At 48.2% G+C, this 26,622-nt stretch overlaps 1 protein-coding gene across 1 annotated transcript in view; it reads right to left on the bottom strand.

Moving 5' to 3' along the window:
* PTPRS (protein tyrosine phosphatase receptor type S) overlaps positions 1–25,796 on the bottom strand; it is a 521,512-nt gene extending 495,716 nt beyond the window's left edge. The window contains exon 1 of the mRNA XM_086947045.1: positions 25,642–25,796. The gene's annotated coding sequence lies outside the window, so the exon portion shown is untranslated. The remainder of the gene's footprint in view (positions 1–25,641) is intronic.
* Positions 25,797–26,622: the final 826 nt, after the last annotated feature.

Raw genomic sequence — 26,622 nt, 5'->3', positions numbered from 1 at the left:
CCACTGTTGAAATCGTCCATATTCAGTCATACAGTTGCCCTGTGATAGATCCCTGTTGCAACAGTCCATATTCAGTCTTACAGCTGCCCTGCCATAGATGCCTGGTGCAATAGGCCATTCTCAGTCATACAGCTGCCCTGCCATAGATGCCTGGTGCAATAGGCCATTCTCAGTCATACAGCTGCCCTGCCATAGATGCCTGGTACAATAGGCCATTCTCAGTCATACAGCTGGCCTGCCAGAGATTCCTGGTTATATAGTCCATATTCAGTCACTTTGATTTTCTGTAGTGCAAGAAAAACACTCCTTTTGTTGCTGTGACGCCACACGTATAATGCGACAGTCACATCTGTGATTGACAGAGGATGGACACTGTGTACCCAAAGCTGAAATAAAACGCGATTACTTTAGGAGTGGCAATCATCAATTTCTTTAACACTTTTCTTTAACAAGGCAATTGGACATGTCCAACTTAATGAGTAACTTTAGGTTTCCAAAGGTTTCGTTTGCTAAACAAGTATTCTGTTTTTAATACATATAAATTAACACTTGTATCCGACCTCATTGTATATGACTGTCTTTTACAAGTGCATACTGAGCCATAAGCAGCTGCTGTCTCTAATAGTAGGACCAGAACCCTTTAACATCCTTTATGCCGTTCATGAAAAAACAACGATTCTCTCTTGGGCTTAGGCGAGCTGCCTTTGTAAGTAAACTTCCAGTGGTAGCTCATTCAGTGTGTGTTAAACTTCCAGCCCATCCCCCACTCCTGCAGTAGGCTTTCTTTCTCTGGTCCATATACTGTAATACAAGGAGCCGGTCGGCTCTCTGTAGTCTCTGCGTTGTAATAAGATTCACAGCCATCGAGGGAGGATTACATGATGATGCAATTCTGGTGCCGCGCTGCATCTCTGCAGTCATTGGTTCCCACTTTGGACACCTGCAACAGTGGCCTTTCCTTGCTACCATTGGTCTAACCTCATGGCACAGCTATAACAATGCAGATTCTCTGATGCCATTGGTCTGTGATCTGTAATACAACTGTTCCAGTGCAGGATTCCTCCTGCCATTGGTTGAACCGAATGATACACCATTACTGGTACCTCCTGTCATTGGTTGCTGATCCCTAATGCCCCATCATTGCTCAGGATTTCTAACGCTTCTATTAAACACCTACTTTGAAGCACAGGCTGTGCTGCTATTGGTCCCTGTTTTAACATATCTTCTAGTGCAGTCTGTTGCCATTGGTCCATGCTCTTCCACTTCATGATCTCACATAGCGAGTGCCTGTTCATACAGCTATTTTTGTGCAGCACATCTCCTGTCATTGGTTCCCGGATAATCATGGAGCAGGATCTCAGCCGCCTTTGGTCTCTGTTCTATAACACGCCTATTCTAATGCGCAATCTTTGATGCCATTGGTCGGTACTATATAGAACAGCTATTCCAGTACAGGATCCCTGCTGCCATTGGTCCATGCCTCCTCATGCAGCTATTATTGAGCATAATCTCTGCTGCGATTGGTTCCTATTTCTTGATACAGCTATTCTGGTGCAGACCTCTCCTGCGATTGGTCTCTGCCCACTTATGCGGTACTCTGGCGCTGCGGCGCAGAGTAAATAAAGATAAGCAGAACACGCCAGCTCCTTTTGCAGGCTGTGTTCAGATAAGAGCCTGCAAATGAAACCTCTTCTGAGTCAGACAAGGCGAAGATGGCAGCAGGTGATAGCTGGGGAGCCTGGTCAGGTAACCTGGAGCTACAAGCGTGCAGCATGCGCCGTACCGAAGCCGATGCTGGCGGCGAACCAGGGAGGCGACAGGAGCAGCACCCATGTTGTTGAAGTTTGGTCTTAGATGCCGGGGCCCTCAAAACATGGCCTCTTGCTGATCAAGCTGCCTGTTGCCACACATGAGCATCTTGGCGCACATACTCCCCTGCCCCCAGGCTGAGCTTGCTCCCACATTCTGCTACTGGTGGCCAGTTGCTGATAGATATACCTCCCTCCTGTCTTCTGCATCCACAGACCTAATGCAAACAAATAGGAAGAGTTTTTCTTCTAGTTGGGTTGTAAAGGACACCCAAAATTGGGGTATACTTCGCTCCATACCATTTGCAAATAATGTCACAACATGTATCAAAATCTAAGTAGCCATCAACGAGCAAAGGAATATTTCAGAATGCCTACTCTGATTGTTAGTGAGGCCGAAACGGGGCAAAAAGATTTAATATTTTTTTGCTGATGGTCCCTTTAAGAGATGTTGTAATGAAAATGTCCGCCAGTTCTAAGCTCACAAGTGAATACCCTCCAAGGTAGCATGTGTCCTATGACATGTCAGGTACAACTACACGCCAGACTATGTCAGGCCACAGGTGAGGTTTTTGCATCTCAAGGGGAGCTACTGGTGGTGGAATGAAGCACCAACAGAAGGAGGTGTAATCCCAGACCTTTTGAACCTGAGGCTACCAGGCGTCTGTCATGTGAAAACGATCAGCCCCAAATGAGCCCGTTATGACCCTGAGCAACATGCCTCTCAAGCCCAACCTTGCCATCAGCTGAATCTGTTTTATGAGCCCAGCCAGTACCTTTTACAACTTTGTTGACTCATCTGGAATACAAAGGACTACATAGAAGAAAATGTAGTTAAACTATGGACTGTGTGATCAAGATAACTAATGTCTAACCCAGCTTCTTCGCTTGGCAGGATAGTGTAATCCTGGGCAGATCATTTCCATTCTCTGTGTCTCAATTTCCTCATCTGGTAACATTGTTAGCATTTAGAAATGGCTTAAAAGCTGGTATCAAGCCCTATACGAAAAAATAGACATTTATCTGTTTAAAAATAAATGGCACATGCAACACAAAACCCTAAATAAAACCAGAATGTCACTCCAGTCTAGAGTAAAAAGCTCTCGTTTTGAGTTTGGTGACATTTTCATTCCGGAAACCACATCTACACTATCAATGATCCCGTACATTACGAATTTAATTATCTTACACATATCTTTATGCTTCTTCCACTAAAGCCCTGGGATTGAAGGACTGGTGAATTCTTCAACATTTTATTGCATGCAAACCAGCTCAAACAGCAAACTATAAGAAGTTAGGATGATTTAGTACATATTTAACATGTCTCTTCACTTTATATCCAAACATGTTCCAATATCTCTGGCAGCTTCACCGAAATGTATATCCTTTGACTATCTGCCTTTTACTGTACGGTCCAGTGGCTTGAGTTAATTTTGTTTGTAAATTAAATTTCCCTTGCTCGCTTACTAGCTTCATATCCGGGTCCAAGCCTACATCCCTTGTGTTGAATGTAGAAAAAGATGCACAGGTATAGAATGGAATTGTTCAGATCATTAGAGTCCAATTTAAATAAATCTATTGCACTTTCCTCTGTCTGCATGCAGTGTTCTGGACTTAGTGCAAGGTGGCCCACACAGACACGAGGGGAGAACCACTTTACTCTATGGATTGCAAGAGGCGAGGGAAGCAGACTGCAGGCTATAAAATATGACTTAGAGGAGGAGTGTAAAAGGGGAGAAGGAGGGGTGGGCCGGTGCCCCTTCAATCCTTCATCAGACAATCTTTTTTCAAAGTTTATATGTCATGCACTATTAATTCCACCATATTCCAGAGTCTACCATTTCAGACATTTAATGTTAACATTCATAACTCATTCATTGCATTGGAAATATCTACAGGTTCAGCTTTAATCTCTCATGGAGGTAGCCCATGTATTGCCATTACCTTGGGATGTGTTTTCACTTCTTACTTATAGGGCTTAGAAACTGCAAAAACTGTGGTATGGAGCACTGCGTAAAGAACAAGTCAACCTAATCATTGAGAGGAAAAGTAGAATATACATTGAGGTGGTTACGGGCTGATTAATATAATGTTATGGATTACACACTATGAAGCATTCAGTCTATACGGCAACAAGTACCATTCACTCAAAGAAACTGAGATTACACAGTCTCTAGTCCATTCAACCCTGAGATGGCAGGGTTTACAAGTGGCAGAATATGCAGCTTTCAGACAGGGCGGGGTTGTTTACACCAAGAATTTGAATGCTCTGGACAGACTCCTCTAGAGAAATTCAATTATTTGGTACCGCAGGGTGAGGCTACAGCTTGAAAAACATGCCGCTTACCGGCAAAAGGAGTGGAAGTTTATACAGTTGTTTCAGGCAGTCAGATAACTTTATTTGATTTGACAGCACAAATCATAAAAATACAATAAAACAGGTAAAATATAAAAACATTTCATAAAGTTGACATTCAAAATCATAAATCATGAGCATAAAGCACCCCCGCTAAAAACCGTGAAACAAAACAGCATACATTGGAATTCTCTAAAAACTACACATATAGCAAGACTGGCTTAGCTTGCTTAAAATTCAAAGGCAAAAGAAGGGGGTGAATGTGCTTGTGTAGTAAACTCGCCCACCTAGACAAATATGAATAACACACAAAGTGTCTTGTGCAGCAGTCATATCACATGTACAGATCATGGGGCCAGAGGGCTTATGCCTTCCTCCTATAAGTTGAGGGAACATATACAGTCGGAAATACATTAGTATATCCAACGTGAGGTGCGGTTCTATAATACTCGGGAAGGACACCATTGTGTGGGTATACAGTTACTTTTAGTCTGTGTACCTTTATCTCCTTCCAGTTGGTTGTGCGCCAAAATGGCGACTCTGGATCACTATACACCTGAGGTTGACCCAGCTCACCCCACATGGTTGTGATGTTCCTCAGCCGTGGTATCTTTAAACAATGGTCCATTTAGAGACAGTCCCTTCAAATGTTTCTATTGATCTCTATGTCGCTTTTTTATCAAGACTGAAAACCACAAAAATATATGGTGTATTCCCATAAGATCCTCTATAAAACCAACACCCAGGTCGTCGTGCACAATCTCTGAAGGAACACACTGGGGCATTCTTAAAATCCTGCAAAAAATGTTCTCTCTTGTTTATATCAGGGAATAAAGTTGTTACAGACCAGGGAATAAAATCTGCTGTTTGAAAGAGGGTTTACTCATGCGCCATAGTCTGTGCACAAGCGTACAGAGTAGGGCAGTGTTTCTTACATGGGATATTTACACACAGCTTACCTACTGCAGAGTATGTCTGCAAACAGGGACGGAGTTGGCTGTCACATAGAACTACAAACTGCGCACAGGCTGCAGAATATCTCTATAGCCAGGGATGGCATCTTTACACAGGGGTCACAAGCTGCAGAATATCCCTGTAGACAGGGATAACATCTTTACACTGGAGTCACAAGCTGCAGGATATCTCTATAGCCAGGGATGGCATCTTTACACACCGGTCACAAGCTGCAGAATATCTCTATAGCCAAGGATGGCATCTTTACACAGGGGTCACAAGCTGCAGAATATCTCTATAGCCAGGGATGGCATCTTTACAAAGGGGTCACAAGCTGCAGAATATCTCTATAGCCAGGGATGGCATCTTTACAAAGGGGTCACCAGCTGAAGAATATCTCTATAGCCAGGGATGACATCTTTACGCAGGGGTCACAAGCTGCAGAATATCTCTGTGGACAGGGATGGCATCTTTACACAGGGGTCACAAGCTGCAGGATATTTCTATAGCCAGGGATGGCATCTTTACACAGGGGTCTCAAGCTGCAGGATATCTCTATAGCCAGGGATGGCATCTTTACGCAGGGCAACAGGCTGCAGAATATCTCTATAGCCAGGGATGGCATCTTTACACAGGGGTCACAAGCTGCAGAATATCCCTGTAGACAGGGATAACATCTTTACACAGGAGTCACAAGCTGCAGAATATCTCTATAGCCAGGGATGGCATCTTTACACAGGGGTCACAAGCTGCAGAATATCTGTATAGCCAGGGATGGCATCTTTACACAGGGGTCACAAGCTGCAGAATATCTACAGCCAGGGATGGCATCTTTACACTGGGGTCACAAGCTGCAGGATATCTCTATAGCCTGGGATGGCATCTTTACGCAGGGGAACAGGCTGCAGAATATCTCTATACCCAGGGATGGCATCTTTAGGCAGGGGTCACAAGCTGCAGAATGTCTCTATTCCAGTGATGGCATCTTTACAAAGGGGTCACAAGCTGCAGGACATCTCTATGCTAGTCATGGCATCTTTACACTGGAGTCACAAGCTGCAGGATATCTCTATAGCCAGGGATGGCATCTTTACACACAGGTCACAAGCTGCAGAACATCTCTATAGCCAAGGGTGGAATCTTTACGCAGAGGTCACAAGCTGCAGAATATCTCTTTGCCAGTAATGGCATCTTTACACAGGGGTCCCAAGCTGCAGAATATCTCTATAGCCAGGGATGGCATCTTTACAAAGGGGTCACCAGTTGCAGAATATCTCTATAGCCAGGGATGACATCTTTACGCAGGGGTCACAAGCTGCAGAATATCTCTATGCCAGTGATGGCATCTTTACACAGGGGTCACAAGCTGCAGGATATCTCTATTGCCAGGGATGGCATCTTTAAACAGGGGTCACAAGCTGCAGAATATCTCTATAGCCAGGGATGGCATCTTTACAAAGGGGTCACCAGCTGAAGAATATCTCTATAGCCAGGGATGACATCTTTACGCAGGGGTCACAAGCTGCAGAATATCTCTGTGGACAGGGATGGCATCTTTACACAGGCGTCACAAGCTGCAGGATATTTCTATAGCCAGGGATGGCATCTTTACACAGGGGTCTCAAGCTGCAGGATATCTCTGTAGCCAGGGATGGCATCTTTACGCAGGGGAACAGGCTGCAGAATATCTCTATAGCCAGGGATGGCATCTTTACACAGGGGTCACAAGCTGCAGAATATCCCTGTAGACAGGGATACCATCTTTACACAGGAGTCACAAGCTGCAGAATATCTCTATAGCCAGGGATGGCATCTTTACACAGGGGTCACAAGCTGCAGAATATCTGTATAGCCAGGGGTGGCATCTTTACACAGGGGTCACAAGCTGCAGAATATCTACAGCCAGGGATGGCATCTTTACACAGGGGTCACAAGCTGCAGAATATCTCTATAGCCAGGGATGACATATTAACAAGGGGTCACAAGCTGCAAAATATCCTATGCCAGGAATGGCATCTTTACACAGGGGTCACAAGCTGCAGAATATCCTATGCCAGGGATGACATCTTTACAAAGGTGTCACAAGCTGCAGAATAGCTCTATGCCAGGGATATAATCTTTACACAGGGGTCACAAGCTGCAGGATATCTCTATGCCAGTGACAGTATCTTTACAAATGGGTCACAAGCTGCAGAATAGCTCTATGCCAGGGATGGAATCTTTACACAGGAGTCACAAGCTGCAGGATATCTCTATGCCAGTGATGGCATCTTTACGCAGGGGTCACAAGCTGCAGAATGTCTCTATTCCAGTGATGGCATCTTTACAAAGGGGTCACAAGCTGCAGGACATCTCTATGCTAGTCATGGCATCTTTACACTGGAGTCACAAGCTGCAGGATATCTCTATAGCCAGGGATGGCATCTTTACACACGGGTCACAAGCTGCAGAATATCTCTATAGCCAAGGATGGAATCTTTACGCAGAGGTCACAAGCTGCAGAATATCTCTTTGCCAGTAATGGCATCTTTACACAGGGGTCACAAGCTGCAGAATATCTCTATAGCCAGGGATGGCATCTTTACAAAGGGGTCCCCAGTTGCAGAATATCTCTATAGCCAGGGATGACATCTTTACGCAGGGGTCACCAGCTGCAGAATATCTCTATGCCAGTGATGGCATCTTTACACAGGGGTCACAAGCTGCAGGATATCTCTATAGCCAGGGATGACATCTTTACACAGGGGTCACAAGCTGCAGAATATCTCTATAGCCAGGGATGGCATCTTTACACAGGGGTCACAAGCTGCAGAATATCTCTATAGCCAGGGATAGCATCATTACACAGGAGTTACAAGCTGCAGAATATCTCTATGACAGTGATGGAATCTTTACACAGGGGTCACAAACTGCAGAATATCTCTATGCCAGTGATGGAATCTTTATACACAGGGGTCACAAGCTGCAGAATATCTCTATAGCCAGGGATGACATATTTACAAGGGGTCACAAGCTGCAAAATATCCTATGCCAGGAATGGCATCTTTACACAGGGGTCACAAGCTGCAGAATATCCTATGCCAGGGATGACATCTTTACAAAAGGGTCACAAGCTGCAGAATAGCTCTATGCCAGGGATAGAATCTTTACACAGGGGTCACAAGCTGCAGGATATCTCTATGCCAGTGACAGTATCTTTACAAATGGGTCACAAGCTGCAGAATAGCTCTATGCCAGGGATGGAATCTTTACACAGGAGTCACAAGCTGCAGGATATCTCTATGCCAGTGATGGCATCTTTACGCAGGGGTCACAAGCTGCAGAATGTCTCTATTCCAGTGATGGCATCTTTAAAAAGGGGTCACAAGCTGCAGGACATCTCTATGCTAGTCATGGCATCTTTACACTGGAGTCACAAGCTGCAGGATATCTCTATAGCCAGGGATGGCATCTTTACACACGGGTCACAAGCTGCAGAATATCTCTATAGCCAAGGATAGAATCTTTACGCAGAGGTCACAAGCTGCAGAATATCTCTTTGCCAGTAATGGCATTTTTACACAGGGGTCACAAGCTGCAGAATATCTCTATAGCCAGGGATGGCATCTTTACAAAGGGGTCACCAGTTGCAGAATATCTCTATAGCCAGGGATGACATCTTTACGCAGGGGTCACAAGCTGCAGAATATCTCTATGCCAGTGATGGCATCTTTACACAGGGGTCACAAGCTGCAGGATATCTCTATAGCCAGGGATGGCATCTTTACACAGGGGTCACAAGCTGCAGAATATCTCTGTGGACAGGGATGACATCTTTACACAGGGGTCACAAGCTGCAGGATATTTCTATTGCCAGGGATGGCATCTTTACACAGGGGTCACAAGATGCAGAATATCTCTGTGGACAGGGATGGCATCTTTACACATGGGTCACAAGCTGCAGAATATCTCTATAGCCAAGGATGGAATCTTTACGCAGAGGTCAAAAGCTGCAGAATATCTCTATGCCAGTGATGGCATCTTTACACAGGGGTCACAAGCTGCAGAATATCTCTATGCCAGTGATGGCATCTTTACACAGGGGTCACAAGCTGCAGAATATCTCTGTGGACAGGGATGGCATCTTTACACAGGGGTCACAAGCTGCAGGATATCTCTGTGGACAGGGATGGCACCTTTACACAGGGGTCACAAGCTGCAGGATATCTATGTGGACAGGGATGGCACCTTTACACAGGTGTCACAAGCTGCAGGACATCTCTGTAGGCAAGGATTGAGTCTCTACAGAGGTGCTAGAAACTACAGAATATGTCTGCAGATAGAGTGCATCTTAACAGAGGTTAAAAACTGCTGAAAATGTCTGCAGACAGGGGTGGAATCTTTACACAGGAGTTACAAGCTGCAGGATGTCTCTGTACACAGGTAGAGCATATTTACACAGAGGTTACAGGCTGCAGAATAGGTCTGTAGGAAGCAGTGGAGTTTATACACAGATGTTAGCAACTACGGAATTAGGGGTGGGCCCAACTCGTTGAGTTTCACTCCTTGGAATTAAGCGAAGTTACTGGAAAACTCTGCGAGATTCCGCGGAGTTCCGCGAACGGGCGGAACTAGGCAGGTAGCGCCGCTCACAATGATTTTTCGCTGCGGCAGCTCGTTCAGCGCTGAAACAGCATAAACACTTGGCCTGCCAGAGGGCGCTGCTTCTGGAGTTGATTTTGCTGCTGCTCGAGTAGATTTCTGCTCAATCTGAAACTTTCTGACCGCGAATGGTTACGACCACTGTTGCGGAAATCTTTCCGGGTGTCGTCTGAGCGATGGAAAATCGCACTAGGGGATTTCAATTCTCGTTTGCAAACTTACCATTGGCGAGCCGCGTGCAAGAAAAAACTCTGCCGGGTGACGGTTGGCGTAATTTGGCCAGAACCCTGCCGGTGAGGCAGCATTTATTGCCCACCCCTATACAGAATATGTCTGCAGATGGAGTGCATCTTTATGAGGGGCACAGTATGTCTGCAGACAGAGATGGACCATTCCCACAGAAGGTAGACCCTGCAGAAGAGGCCTACAGGCTAGTATGGGATCTTTACACGGGCTTACAACCTACAGACGAAGGCCCGGAGACAGTGGTTGAAACATCTCTGCAGACATGGAAGGAATATTTACAGAGACTACAGATTGCAGAATATGTCTGCAGACGACGAGGACACCTTTACACAGAGGTTACAAGCCGCAGAACATGCTTGTAGGAGCGTAGCTCTACACAAGGTGTTGCCAACTTTGCAGTATATCTACAGACAGATTTGGAGTGTTCACGGCGAGGTTACAGGCTGCAGGGATAGCCTGTGTAAACGAAAGTTCATTACACAGAGGTGCAGAGTTTATGCAGATGTTGTATACTACAGACATGCTGCCTATAGACAGGTTGGGGTTTTGCAAAGTCATCACAGGGTGCAGAACACGTTTAAAGAAAGGGAAGTGGCGTTTACATAGAGTTGACAGGGTTAGTACATGTCTGCAGGCAGAAGGAGCTTTTACTCGAGTTACTGGTGTTCGAAAGGTGTACAGGTAGAGAAGGGTATTTTACACTGTTTACTCCGGATAGATAGTTACAGGCTGTAGTGCACGTCTATAGGCGGAAATGAGCTCTTACAGGTGCCCAGGAAGGTGTAGAGCTGGAGAACAGCTCTTACAGGTGTCTGGCAGGTATATAGCCAGAGAAAGGCTTGTTACACAGGTTACCCATGAACGTTACAGGCTGCCGAACAGAAGTTTCGAGAGCTGATCCTCATAGAGGTTACAGGCACAGGGAGGGCTCTTGCAGGAGCTACAGGCTGCACAGTACCCGCGGCTGAAGATCTGTGCGGGTACATACGGGGTTCTGGGATCAGGAGAGGGCTCAGGTGCTGAGTTAAAGGTGGCAAGAGATAAACCTGTAGACAGAGGGTGATTCGGGTTTAGATCCGTGGGAGCCGAAGCAGGCAGCGTTCATGTAGGCACTATGCCCTCCTGGCACAGGGAAACTGTGCTGGCTGTCTGGGTGAGAGGGTGGTGGGGGGGGGGGGGGGGGGTCGTTCACTGCCGCACCTTCCTTTGAAGACCTCAGCGTCAATATTGAGCTTCCAGTCATCCAGAGCTGAAGAGGTTCACTTACAGCGCCACCTGCTGGCCGAGTCTGGGGTAGCCGAGGGGATGACATCAAACAGAAAACAGAGGAAGGGAGGGAGCGAAACAACACGTGAAAGGAGAGAGGAGCCGGGGGTGCAGAAGAAGGGAGGAAAGAAGGGGAGGAAAGAGGGGGAGGAAACACAGGCCGCGGAATGACGATAAGGGGGAGAAAGGGGCGTAGAAAAGGAAAACCAATCAAAGAAAGGGGTAGGAAGGGAAGTGGGGGGGGGGCGTGAGGAGGGAAACATGAAGGGGAGGAAACGGAAGTCTGTGGGGATGCAAGCGGACAGAGGCACAGTGACTAGAGAGGGAGGGAGTACATATGAAAGGGGTAAGGTACCAGGTCGAGTGAAGGAAGGTGAGCAGGGAGAGGGTGTGTTTATAGAGCACACAGCAATTAAAACTGTCTCCACAAACAACATGTACTCAACAGCCCAGCCGGGGGGGGGGGCCTGTGGCCAGATTATGGCCATCTGCACTGGTGCAGGGACACTCCCCACCCACATGTGTACTGATCGGGTGAAAGTGAAATGAAGAACCCCAATGTTTGCATCTACTCGCCCAGGTTGGTCTGCTGTGTCCATTTTGCACTTCTACATCAGTGCAAACTCACCGTGCACCGATGTAAGTGTGTGCAGTCTGGTGCAGGATTAGTGATGTAGGATGAGCTGTGCAGGAAGGCACTCGCCCGCATGGAGAGTGGCAAGTAGCTGGGAACAGTCATGACCTTGCATGAAGGCTCAACCCGGATACGCAGAAAACAAATTGTACATATTCCAGTTTTCAGTTAGGTGTGGCTATGTATCAATCTCATGTTAAGGTTAGCCATAAACCTGGGTTAATATGTGTAATATCTTCTTTAATAAATCCAAGATAAATTGAAGTTCTTAAAATGAAGTTTATTCCATGAATATAAGATCCCATCCACATACAAAGCTGACAGGCATCAACTGACTAACATTAGAACCTTTCTATGTCAACCTAATGCCTGACATAGCTAATGACATATATAATGTTCTATTAAAGAAACAGTGTTAAATTCACACATCTCCTTCCCCCCAAAAATAAACAAACCACAAAAAAAATATATATAAATATATGTATGTATACAGTATACTAATTGTTGAATATCAGCAAGATATACACTATACAAAATCAGTAAGATAACTAGGCCTTTTTGACACTCTTGTAGAAGACCTAACATTTCCAGAATCAATTCCTTTACTATTTTTCAAATCTGTATTTTTCTTATCCTTGACAACAATTTTTCCTTCTCCTTGCAATTTCTTTCTAACAATCACAACTCTATTTAGATTCCATATGCGATGGTCTTGTGTCTGCACTGCATTGTTAAATATTTTAATTACTTTGATTGGCTTCATGAATTTTGTTTTTGAACTACCGACCATGGCAGGGCGTCTGATCATGACCATATCCCCAACACACACAACAGTTTTCTTGACACTTTTTTTAACATCGAAATATTCTTTTCTACTCTCAGCTTTATCCTTCTCTTTCTTCATAACTTCCTCTTTGTTGCACACACATTCTTTACCCTTCAACACTAAGTGAGAGTTGGCTCTTTTCCTTATTTCTAGATCTTGCCAGGCCAGTTGGTTCTCCTTCTCACAAAAAGTTATGTTGAGATCTTTATATGGAAATTCCACTTCATGTTGATTCCAAATGCCGACTACGCCAGTGTAATATCTTCTTTAATAAATCCAAGATAAATTGAAGTTCTTAAAATGAAGTTTATTCCATGAATATAAGATCCCATCCACATACAAAGCTGACAGGCATCAACTGACTAACATTAGAACCTTTCTATGTCAAGCTAGTGCTTGACATAGCTAATGACATATATAATGTTCTATTAAAGAAACAGTGTTAAATATCACAATATGTGTATTGAAAATGTGATGGAATATGTTTGGGTTTTCTGCGTATATACATATAAATTTGTGTATTGAATTTTTAATTATGATTTATTCATTTTAATAAAATATGGCCGGTGTTATTCGACCCCAAATCCAAGATTTGTGTTTGGATGTGTTATTATCAAAGCCTCAGGAGAGAGAGGGTTTGGGGAAGGGGTCAATAGATCCTCTCATGGGAGGGGACTCGGCGATACCAGGCCATGTGGATCAACAGCACGGTGCCCAGGGCTATAATGGCGCTGTGACCTTGGTGAACTGAAGGCGCACGGCACGTGCAAGAGAAGGGGCCAGAGGTCACGCGCACAGCTGGACTGCAGAGATGTCCACAGTTTATCCAGAATGAATTACAACCTAGACCCACTGTATATCAATGGATTGCACGCGCAGATCCTGACACGTGACACGGTCTGTCTCGTGGTCTAACGCTGGACACCCCTGGAAGACGGGGATCGCCAGGTGGTAGAGGAGGGTGATGAGGAAGACCCCCCTTAGTGTCTGGTGCAATCGATGCACCGATCACTACACCGCATGAGCATCTGACCACAAGCCTCGGTGAACACTGGGAGAATGTTTGACCCCTGCTTTTCTTTTTTATTATTATTTGTGATTTGTATAGCGCATGGTACCTAGAAACGGTTTCCCAGCGCTAGCCTCCTTGCTGAACCTCCTGGTGTCAGTTTTGGCCCAGTCTTGCTTTCTTGTGTTTGCTTATTTGCTAGAATGGATAAGTTCTTGGCAGGCCTGCGGGTGCACAGGTTTGTGCTGCTCCATGTGTAGAGTGCAAAAACCACAGTTGATGGGCAGAATGCAGAACAATGTCATACATTCACCCCAGTACAGAGATCTGGGCCTAAATCCATCGTTTTTTTTGCACTCCACACCACCCCAGTTCAGACATGGCCATATGCAAATCAGTCTGACCCTGTGCCTCATGGGAACAATCCAGCCAAGAACTGCCAAGCCATGCCTTCCCTGGACCGGAAAGAAGCTTCCGAGGACCGGTTTCTGCCATTCCAGCCGTCTTCAGCCCGGCTTGCTTGAATCCAGTGGTGTTGAGAGCATGGGACTCACGCCTGAGCATACCCATCCCACTCGGGTGACAAATGCAAAAATCACAGTTGATGGACAGAATGCAGAACAATGTCATACATTCACCCCAGTACAGAGATCTGCACTGGGGTGGTGTGGAGTGCAAAACAATGATGGATTTAGGCCCAGATCTCTGTACTGGGGTGAATGTATGACATTGTTCTAAATTCTGCCCATCAACTGTGCACAATAGGATAGGTACTTAGCTATCCGTTGGGTCCCCCTTGTGTCTAAAAAACCCTTGATTCACAACGAGCACGCGCTACTCAAGAAGAAACACATTAGAGACTTCTCCATAGATTCACAGGGATACCGGCACCACCAGAAGAAGAGGCACCTGAAGCATCTATTGATGGACTCACGCCCGTGCTGCCACCAGACGCAACCGAAAACGGGTAACGAGTTGTACTTTCAATCTTTAAAACTAACAACTCGACTGGACCTTATTAAGGACCTCCACGACATACAATCCCGTGCCTTTTGCGACAATTTCCGCCAAAACCTAGAAGTGCAGGAAACCTCCCATGTGAGGCTTCTTACCTCGAACAACAGAGGCTTTATTTCATTCAGGCATGCTTTGTTTATTGTTAAAGTCCTGAGGATGATCCCATGTATCTAGTTGAGCAATAGGGATCGAAACGTCGACACCCATGAGTGGGTTCACACTCACAATATTGTCAAATGAGATTGTGTACACTCCACTCCAGGCGACACTGCCATTGATCTTTGATTTACTTACAGTGCCCTGTTCTTGCTCCCTTCCTTTGCCTGAAAAACACCCCTTTCACCCTATTCCTATTCTTCCTTTCCCTCTTTTTGGTACGGCACAGGCTTGTGTCATGTTATTTCGTTTGTATTGAATATTGGACATTGTTTCTTGAGAATAAATTCCTTTCCCGGCTGGGTTAGGAAATCTTAAATCGTATAGCATTCCATTGTGTTCCTATACTGTATTGCATTTATTTTAAATAAGCTAGGCACCTTTGTTCACTATAACGCAGTTATACCCATGGTACTTAGCTATCCGTTGGGTCCCCCTTGTGTCTAAAAAACCCTTGACTCACAACGAGCACGCGCTACTCAAGAAGAAACACATTAGAGACTTCTCCATAGATTCACAGGGATACCGGCACCACCAGAAGAAGAGGCACCTGAAGCATCTATTGATGGACTCACGCCCGTCAAGGGCTCCCTTCAAAGAGACACCGATGTCTACATTCGGATGTACCATGTTACAACGCATACCATTACAACTACCTACTATTACAACGCGACCATTACAACGCATACCATTACAACGCATAGCGCTTTGAGGTGCTGGATAGTGGTAAGTATAATTTACTATTCTAACTCCAGTCCCCGTGGACACTAGGGAAGGTGTTGGATAGTAAATTATACTTATTCCCTATCCTAGAGCGCCCCCCAGCGCAATGCGTTGTAATGGTATGCGTTGTAAAAGTTGCGTTGTAACAGTAGGTAGTTGTAAAAGTTGCGTTGTAACAGGTGTATACCCTACATTCACCCCATGCACGGCCTCCAGCAGAGGAGACACTGAGAACGTGTGTCGATAGATTCACACCCAGCATGCACTCCCCAAGAAGAGGCATATGGGAGACTCCTCCATAGATTCACAATGGTATGGACTCCACCAGAAGAAGAGACGCGGAAACAATCGTTAATGGATTCACATCCAGCGAGGGCACCACCAGAAGAGATGTATAGGACCCTGGTCTGTAGATTCACATCCTGCATGGACTCCACCAGAAGAAGAGACACTGGGAACATCCGTTCATGGATTTACACCCAGGGCATGCTCCATAAGAAGGGAAACATGAGCAACCCCTGCATAGATTCACAGGAGCATGGGCTCCACCACAAGATGAGACACAAGAAACATCTGATGATAGATTCACATCCAGCATGAACTTCACAAGACGATACACATGGTGAACCCCTCCATAGATTCACAACGGCATGGGCAGCACCAGAAGAGCAAACACCGAAGACACCCGTCTGTACATTCCAGCCAACAAGGGCTCCACCAGAAGACCTCCATCTATAGATTCATCCCCAGAATGGGGCTCGCCAAGGGGAGAGATTCAGAAAATATCTATGGATGGAGTCCTACCCAGTGAGGGCTCTGCCAGAAAAAAGAAAAGACACTAAGGCACCCAGTACAGACTCACTCCTAGAATGGGTTCCACCAGAAGGAACGACAGAGAAAACATCTATTGATGGAGTCACACTGAACGAGAAGAGACACAGAAGACACCCTTCTTTAGATTCACACCCAGCATGGACTCCACCAGAAGACTAAATATTGGGAGCACCTGTCAGCAGATGTACACCATGCGAGGGCGCAAACAGAGGACGAGGCAGCAGTCAGTAGATTCACGTCCAGCATGAGCTCCGGCAGAACATCATACACAGCGACACCTGTAAATTGAGTCACACCCGACTTAGGCTCCACCAGAAGAGACGCAAGAGAGACTTATGTAGTATAATTCCCTCAGAGGCTCCACCGCATGAAGAGAAACATGAGCCACATGATGCCACACACCTACCCATCGATTTGCGTCGAACTTGGGCTCAACCAGAAGAGACACCATGAAGGGGCAGGAAGAGACACAGGGAACAGATGTCTATAGATTTCACCTTCTTTTGGCTCCACGGAAGGAGAGAAACATTAGAAACCTGATGACACACACACACCTGTCCCCAAATTCACACCAGACATGGTCTGTACCAGAAGAGCAGACATGGGAAAACCATTCCATTATTCCACAGCCTGCATTGACTACCAGTTGAGGAGGCACAGGGGACATCAGCCATTGATTCACACCAGTGTGGACTCCATGTGCAGGAGTGACGGAGGGGCCCTGGTCCATATAGTCATACCCACGTAGGGCGCTGCCACAAGATGATTGGACCAGAGGTCACTGACCATGAATTCATAACTGTTATGGTTTCCACAAGAAGGTAGGAAACACCGTTGGGCATCAAGCAAAGACTCCACCAGAGACCTTAACGTATTCTTGGGCTCCCGACTGAAAGACAGAGGGTTTATAAATTCATGGATTCCCACTTGGTATATAGTCCAGACATAGTGCACAACAGTCCATACATTCACATCTGACTTGGGTTCCTGAGAGACACTCGCAGCAGCCCCATCAACGAACCCAACTCCAACAAGGACTGCACACGCAGAAGAGACGGCAGGGAGGGACGCCCTTCTGTTGACTCACATGCAGCATGGACTCCGGAAGGAGAGCCAAAGTGGACACCAACCCACAGATTCACACCTGGCATGGCTTGCGGAGAGACACAACGAGGGGCACCATTCATAAATCCAATTCGAATATGGATTGCATCAGCAGAAGAGACAGGAAGCAGGGACGCCCTTCTATTGATCCACACTCAGCATGGACTCTAGAGGAAGAGACGCCGCTAACACCAGTCCACAGGGTACCACTCCGCATGGACATCAGAGGAAAAGAGGCGGGTGACACCAGTCCATAGGTTCACGCCCAGCACTGATGTCAGAGGAAGAGAGGCGGGTGACACCAGTCCATAGGTTCACGCCCAGCACTGATGTCAGAGGAAGAGAGGTCGGTGACACCAGTCCATAGGTTCACCCCCAGCACTGATGTCAGAGGAAGAGAGGTCGGTGACACCAGTCCTTAGGTTCACACTCAGCATTGACGTGAGAAGAAGAGATGCCGCTAACACCAGTCCATAGGGTACCACTCTGCATGGACGTCAGAGGAAGAGGTGTGGGTGACACCAGTCCATAGGGCATTAACATCAGAGGAAGAGAGGCGGGTGACACCAGTCCATAGGTTCACGCCCAGCACTGATGTCGGAGGAAGAGAGGTCGGTGACACCAGTCCATAGGGCATGGAGGTCAGAGGAAGAGAGACGGGTGACACCAGTCTATAGGGTACCGCTCCACATGGATGTCAGAGGAAGAGAGGCGGATAACACTAGTCCATAGGTTCATACTAAGCATTGAGGTGAGAAGAAGAGATGCTGCTTACACCAGTCCATAGGGTACCACTCTGCATGGACGTCAGAGGAAGAGAGGCGGGTGACACCAGTCCATAGGTTCACACTCAGCAGGGACGTCAGAGGAAGAAATGACGGTGCCACCAGTCCATAGGTTCACGCTCACTATGGACTCCAGAAAAAGATCCGCCAGTGACATCAGTCCATAGGATCACGCCAAGCACTGACGTCAGAGGAAGAGACGCTGCTAATACCAGTCCATAGGTTCACGCTCAGCACTGACTTCAGAGGTAGAGATGACGGTGACAGCAGTCCATAGGTTCACACTCAGCGTTGACGTCAGAGGAAGAGACGCCGCTAACAGCAGTCCATAGGTTCACGCTCAGCACTGACTTCAGAGGAAGAGATGACGGTGACAGCAGTCCATAGGTTCACACGCAGCTTTGACGTCAGAGGAAGAGACGCTGCTAACACCAGTCCATAGGTTCACGCTCAGTGTTGACGTCAGAGGAAGAGACGCCGCTAACAGCAGTCCATAGGTTCACGCTCAGCACTGACTTCAGAGGAAGAGATGACGGTGACACCAGTCCATAGGTTCACACTCAGCTTTGACGTCAGAGGAAGAGACGCCGCTAACAGCAGTCCATAGGTTCACGCTCAGCACTGACTTCAGAGGAAGAGATGACGGTGACAGCAGTCCATAGGTTCACGCTCAGCGTTGACGTCAGAGGAAGAGACACCGTTAACAGCAGTCCATAGGTTCATGCTCAGCACTGACTTCAGAGGAAGAGATGACGCTGACACCAGTCCATAGGTTCATGCTGATCCTGGACCCCAGAGGAAAACAGAAAGGAGCACCCTCTCTGAACCCAGCCCTGGCTTGGACTCCAGCAGACACAAGAGGTTTCTATTCAACAAAGAGATATATGATGCTTTTGCCAGTGTGCAAAGACGCCAGGTGCCGCGTCTATAATAGCGCTTTGCTTGCCAACGGGTGGTCCCTTGCAGATCTCAAGTGTGTAAATATAGCTGCTGCCATGGTAATTTACAGAGTACTTATCGTCACCCCTCTTACTACTCAGAGCTGGAAGGTAACCCCATCACCCCCGGCCACACCGGCCCCTAACGTGGCCATAAGAAAAAGAATGAGCAAGCCTCTGCCATTCCTCTTGAAGGCTGGCATCGCCTCAGCTGCCACGAGAACCTGGGCCCTGTAAGTGGGTGAACCTGGCACTTTCAGATGTCAATGTGTAGTGTGGTAAACCTCTTCCTCCAAAGAGGATGCCAGAGAGGCAAGGAACTGAACCACTACACAGTTCCAAGTAGAAAGCAGAACTGGGCAAGCAGCTCTTCCAGAAAAACCCTTGGTACATGGGAGATGTAGTCCATTGGCTAAGACCCGGATTTCAAACACCAAAATGATGTCATTTTCCCAGGTCAGTAAATGAAATGGCATAGTGTCATTCATGGTATATGTGGAAGCCACCGAACCACTGAAATAATTCCAGTATAAATAAACAACACATGTGTGTGCACGAGATATGAGGCTTAAGGTCACCGACTGACTCCGTGTCACGAAGGACCCGGTACTCCAGCCCTGTGCTTTTCTTTAGTACACCATGGTAATCTGGATGATTAGTGTCATAGGTTTAATTGTTGGGACTACAAGTACCAGAATGCATCAGGCGGCTAAACAGAAGTCCGGGCCTGGAGTAGTAGAAACATGGAGTCATCTGTTACCCTTTACAAAGCAGTGTTCTGCAGCCCTCTACAGCCGCAGATGAAGGCTCTGTTACCGCACTGGTGCCTTGCTCGATGTTCCTTGAAACCCGGGGATTGGGTCATGTTATCGTTCTATGCAAGGCCACAGCAAACACAAGATTTCAGGAGGGGGCACAGGCAGAGTTTGGGGGTGTCAAACAAGGGGTCGGTGTGCCTCGAAGACCCAAATCATGATCTGAGCCACAAAATGATGTAACCCACTCAACAAATGTAATAAAATAACACGATAAACACTATAATATGAAAAAAAGATGTTTCAATATTTCTGTGTCTCAATTAAATACGTAAGATTATATCGTTGAATTGAAAGACCTTTGTTGAAAGTAATACTATTTTAAAATGAATTAAACATTCAAGATTACCCCTATGTACCAATGACATTGCCACAAGTTATCCAAAATGTATCGGTTTATCTTATTCTCTTTTTTATGTAGACTAAATAATTGAACGTGAAACAATATTATTTTACATTACCCATATAAAATTACGTTTTTTGTGTAGCGCTGATCCTGTACTAAATTCATTCAATACGTCTCAAACAGGATGGTTAAGGAAAATGATACATAGTGAGGTAAAGGGGTGAGCCGCGGATCACACAATTTGGCCAGGTGGGCAAGCCGGGATTTGAGACCGGGATTGCACACTGCTCAGTGCAGAGACTGCAGGGTTACTGCATTCTCTCTTGCGTTGGATGCCAGGGTTAGTTATTCAATTTATTGTTTTTCAATCACTGTTCAATAAATACACTTTTCACACCTTAAGCTCTGGGCGTTGGAGACCCCTTCGGGTTTGCTAGTTACGTCATTGCCGTCAATGAGGGGCTCACCTTCTCTTAAAATCCTGCTTTTCTCAAGGCCGCTAAGACAGCAGCGACAATTAACACAAAATAGCATGCCCTGCCTCCCTTGCTCCGCTGGCTCTCCTGGCTTCACAAAGAGACTGTCTTTAGGGGGGGCTCAGCACCTCAGTGGTCACAATTAAAGAATTAACAAAGTAACGAGATCACCGAGCCCCCCTGACAGAGTTTGCATCTTAGGTTATGGCGCTCCAAGGCGACTTGTATGACCTGCAGCATGGCTTCACAGTCTCTGGTTAAAATCAGTTCCCACTTACAAAGGGGTGGGGGGGTGGGTGGCTAGTACCCTGTGCCCCCATCATTCCTAAATAAGGGGGTGGGTCTACGCCTCGTGCTCCTCGGTTCCTCCGGTTCTCTGTGCCGGCGATCACTCCTGCCGACACCCCCGCCTGTGCCCGTCTGCCCCTCGCTCGCTATTTCCCCATCAGAAAAAAATATGTATTTCTTCCTACTTCCAGGCGTTTAGTCCCCAATGAGTGAATACCGCCCCTCGCTGGTGTTTCCCCTCTCTGTCTAGGGGATTAACTTTCTCCTTCCCGCATATGCACCATTCGTGCAGCCCCCACCCGTGGGTTTCCGCCCATTTTCAAGGGTAGAACTGCTCTTTGCGGGTGTTTTTCCTTCCTGGCCACGGGTGTTTTTCCTCCTCTATAAATACGCGCTCTTCCAGGCAAGAGAGATTCACCCGAAGTTCTCTCTCAGTCCTCAGACCAAGTGCCCCCCCCTCTCCCCCGCGGGTGTTTGGGTACACATCCCTTCATACATCCATCCACCCATTCATTCATTCACTCTTCTCGCGTGGCGCCTGGTTGTTTCAAATCCCTGTCCAATGGCACAGCTGCCCCCGAGGGGTATTTTTCTTCCCTGTGCACACGCACATTCCGGCGCCCCTCTCTGCCCAGGATCAGACTTGCCCTCCGAGTACCTGTGGCTCCGTGCCCTGGTCTGATTCCTCGACACCTAGATATGAGCCCTCCTTTCTATGCACCCCCCCCCCCCCCCCCCGGGGGCTCGTCCTCTGTCCTGTTACGCATTTCCTTCTCTGGGTGCTTCCTCTCCCTGTCCAAGTAGACACCCCGGCTCCCCGCGTGTTTCTTCAGCCCCACTCTTAGGCATTTTCCACTCCGCCAGCATGTTCTCTCCTTCCTCACTCTGTTGGGGGCTGGGTCCCTTTTTCTAGAACAGTTTCTCTGCCCTCTCCACCACCCCTTGCTTTGCCACCTTTGTATTTCTCCTTCAGTTCACTCCTGCACATCCCCTATTCGCCCCCCGCCGACCGAGACCTCTCTCCCTCTCCCTAAATACTCCCCACTTCCCTCCACCGCTGCCATCTCCTTTCTCTCATTTCACACACACCTGAGCTGAGGGGGTGCGCGTCTCTGTATCTCCTTACTTACTACCCCCTAATTATTATCACTCACTCCAGGCACCTCTTTCTTCCTTTCCCTTTCGCCTCTTTCTTGTATCCGCGTAGCTCCCCTCTGCTCTTCATCACCGCCCCCCCTCCTTCACTCTCTAGTGATCTCCTCTCTCCCCTCCATTGTACCAGCAGCCCTCTCTCAGGTATGCCCTTCGACCCTCCATCTCTACCCCTCCACCAGTCCCTCTCCCCATCATTTCTTCTTTTCTGTCCGAACACTCCCCTCATCCCCTGCTTCTCTCCTCCCTATGATTTCACCCCCCTCCGCCTTCTTTCGTGTGCAGCTCAGTCACTTCTCTCCCTCTCCTTGCTTTTAGTCTCTCCCTCCTGCCCCCTCCTTCTGGACCTCCTTCCATCATCTCTCCTCTCTCTCGCCGTCTCTTCCCTCTGCCCTGTATTCTCTTCTTGTCTCAGTACTCTCTCTTATTCCTGTTTCCTCCCACCTATCCTTTCTCCACTCATTCCTTTCCACGCGTCCCTCCTCTTATGGCGCCCCCTCTCCAGCTGCCTTTCGTCTCTCTGGTTCTCCCCCACCCTCTCTACGTTCGCCCCACTTCCTTAATCATGCCCCCTCCCTCGCCACCTCTCACCCCAGCCCCTCTTCCTTTCTACCAGTTGCCTCCCCCTCGTCCCCCACTCTCTTCCTGTCTCTACTCTTGTTTCCTCTAGTTTTCGCTTCTCCAGCTCCCGTCCACCGCCCCCCTCTCTCCCCCAACCCCTTTCTCCTGCCCCCACCCCTCTTGGATTTCTTGTCGTTGTCCCTTTTTCCGCTTCAGGTGCCCACCTCTTCCCTAAATCTCTTATCTTCCTGTCCTCGTGTGTCGCAAACTGCTCTGCCTTTCTTGTGCGCTTTTTACACCAGCCCCAAATCCTAGGGGAAGGGCCCTCATCATTTCACCCCAGACCAATGTTCTCCCCCCCCCCCCACTTTTTTTCCTGGCCGTATTCCCTCGAATATCCCTCCGCATTCACCACCTCCTCTCTCGCGCTCTCTCCCTCCCTGCCCCCCACTTGTTCCCAGTCTAGAAACATTCAGCACCACGCGAGGGGACAGCTCCCGCCAGGCTGAGGAGATGGTGGAAAGGATGGGGGAAGAGAGAGTGCTGGAGGGAAAAGGGAGCGGTGATGGGGAAGGAGCGAGAACAGGTGGGGGCGGGAGGAGAAACAGCAACTGGTGGCGACAGGAGGAGAGTGATGGAGAGGACGGAAGCGGGACTAAACGAAGGACAAGAAAAGAGGGGCAGAATTGGGGCGGGGATGGAAGGAAGTGTGAAGGATGGGCTATGGTGTGTGTGCAGGAGCAGAGAAGGAGTGGAGGGGACGCTGATGTGTTAAGAGTGACAGCTCGCCGACACTGTCATGGGGTACCTTCAGGCCGCAGGAGGACGAGGGTGCGGACTGGGGGGAGTAGATTTATGTCTAATTTCCATTAACCGCATTAAACTTCCCCCTTCCTTTCGAGGCACGGCCCAGCACGCCCCCCGTTAGGAGACCGACCCCTGTCATCCGCCCCAGACCCGCAAACATATTGCCCTTATACCCACCTCATACATTTTTCATCCCTGGACTCAACCATACTTCCAACCCCTTCCCACCCCAACACACATTCCAAAACGCTGCCCCACAGACACATTCCAAAGCCATGTCCCCATACATACACAATCTACAACCCACGTCCGCACATAATGAACCCCGACACACTCACACCTCCGACTCACGCACATAGACCGAACACAAACTCTGCTCCCGCACACATTTTCCAAGTCCCGGGCCCACACTTTCCCCACTTTCTACACTTCTGAACCTCAGACACATTGCGTGTGGTGCCCCCACACACTCTTAACCTTGCACCGAGACCTCACACTCATTCTGTACCCTATTCACACACATACTCTCTCCCCCCTAAGCCCCAGATATATACTGCACCTAGTACTCTTCACGCACACACACTTTGCACTTTACTTAGTCCCTCAATATTCTGTGCCAAAGGGTCCCCCACACACATTCTGCATCCGACTTGGCACACTAGGAACCTGCCACAAGGCTCCACGGCCCCCACACATGCAGTCTGCCCCCCTGACCCCGTTCACACCTTTGGCCACCTGACTCCATATAATAAAAGCTTATGACTTGACTTGACTCCAACATGCAGTCTGTTGCCTCAGTCTGCACCCTGAGACACCCAGACCCATTCTGCACCTTCATTCGCACAAGCAGTCGGCACCTACCGATACCCCACACACAGCTGCACTGTTGCACCACACACACCACCACAACACTCACTCACTTTCACAACTGGCCCTAAAGCTTTAGATTTGCGGACCACTTCTGGAGAAACCCTAAACTGACTGATGCTGGACACTGATGCTGTCGAACCCAGCACTCACACACTGCAGCCACACACCTCTGTACCGTATACCCTTGACCACACACTCTGTACCCAGCCGACGTCTTGTACCCCTAGATCTTCCCACATCGTGTATGTGGACTTAGACATTTCATACACACACCGCCAACCACAGAAAGACACAATCTGCTCCCCCTGATCACCCACACATTTTGCACCCCTGGCATGCACATACAATGCATGCAGTCTATTCTCCCCGACAGTCTGCACCCCTCACCCCAAATATATTTTGGCACGCCATCCGTCACTCCAGCATTCTGCATGAATGAGACGCCCCCGCACCACCTGCATTTAAATACCAATGAACACACCCCGCAGTCTCATGGACGTTCTATACCCTGGTGGTCTCTGCACATCGGCGCTTCACCCCAGGTGCCCCCCCCCCCCCTCCACCTGCGCCCCCACCAGCCCCGTGCGTACCTTCCCACGGAGTTCCTACTGTATACCTGGAAATCGGAGCCCATGCAGACACGTCGCCCCTCCCCTGCGGCTCCCACTGTTTCGATTTGCCCCCCTTGCCTTTGATTTGCCACCGCCCCACCCACCTTCATGGGGAGGGGGCGGGGGGGGGGGGGAATGCTCCGCTTTGCACTGCCCACCCACTGCTCGCCTGCTGGACACCGTTTCAGATGCACCACCCGTCACTGCCTCCTCGGCAATCACCCCAGCCTTGCAACGGCACCCCTCTTTCCGTCTGCTCCATAGTGCGCCCCCTTTCTAATGCGTCCTATTGCACCGGCCCTCCCCTCATTGGCCCCTCTTTACCGCACCACCTTTTTTTCCTCCACCTTTCCCGCACATCCTCTCCTCCCCGCTTCTCCATAATTGCATCCTTCACCCCGGCGCCCCAGCATCCTACCTGCGGGCTGCTCACATCCTCGCGGGGGTCGGCGGCGCATGGGCTCTTCCCCGGGGCAGGCTGGCCGCTGCCGCGCGCTCTGCTCGGGGCTGGCGGCTCGAGGACACTGCGGCTCGCGCTCAGCTCAGCTCGCGGGCGCTCGCGCTGCCTCCTCCAGCGGTGGCGGCGCACGGGCTCGCGCCTCCCGCCCTGACAGGTGATGTCATTCCCCGAGCCTCCGCTCCCCTCAGTCAGCGCCGAGGGGGGCAGCGCCCCACCTCGGCTTCTCACGTCACCGCGCAGGTCACGTGGCCCAGGCGGGTTGACGCTATATAAGAGGAGTCTCCCGCGCTTTTTACTCAGAACTGTCTCAGTTTCCGAGGGCGCGTGCCCTCCGCATTCTGTGAGATTTTTTTTTGCTGGATGGAAGCAACCGTGCTTGGGAAATTTGAAGAGGACTTTTCAAACACGTTCAGGTTTTTTGTTGCTCTATTTTTTGCAGGATTTTTTTTCTCCTAATTTACCTTTGAAGTCGACAAGGACCCTTGCTATTCCTTCACGACTGTTGATTTGATTCCAGTCAATTAGTAACATAGATGTACTCTTTACCCTGTCTTCAATGCACTTTTTAACATTTTGTATTTCGGCGTTTTGCCCTGTTTGGAAACCATAGCAGGATTTAATTTAATATTGGAATACCTATAATGACAATTTTTCATTGGACGGTACAATAGATTCTTGTTATGTCGTTTTAGTACAAAGTATCGTAATTATGACGCAGTGGCACTAACTTGAGGGCTAATTGAGCCCTTGGATAAGGACAGGCAGCGGCCTATTGAAAAGGTATGGCGCTACCCAGTTTTATGATGTTGGTCCATGTGAGGCTAAAAGATGGGCGACAAACTTTATATTTCATTTAAACAACACAACTAGTCTTTCTGTTTTGAAAAGCACAGCTTATGATTCTCAGCTTGAGTAAATCATGGGTTTTGGAATAGTTAA

This window comes from Lissotriton vulgaris, chromosome 12, assembly GCF_964263255.1.
Source record: "Lissotriton vulgaris chromosome 12, aLisVul1.2, whole genome shotgun sequence".
NCBI classification, from domain to species: Eukaryota; Metazoa; Chordata; class Amphibia; order Caudata; family Salamandridae; genus Lissotriton; species Lissotriton vulgaris.
The sequence above is the reverse complement of the archived record's forward strand: the minus strand, read 5'-3'. Positions and strand labels throughout refer to the sequence as shown.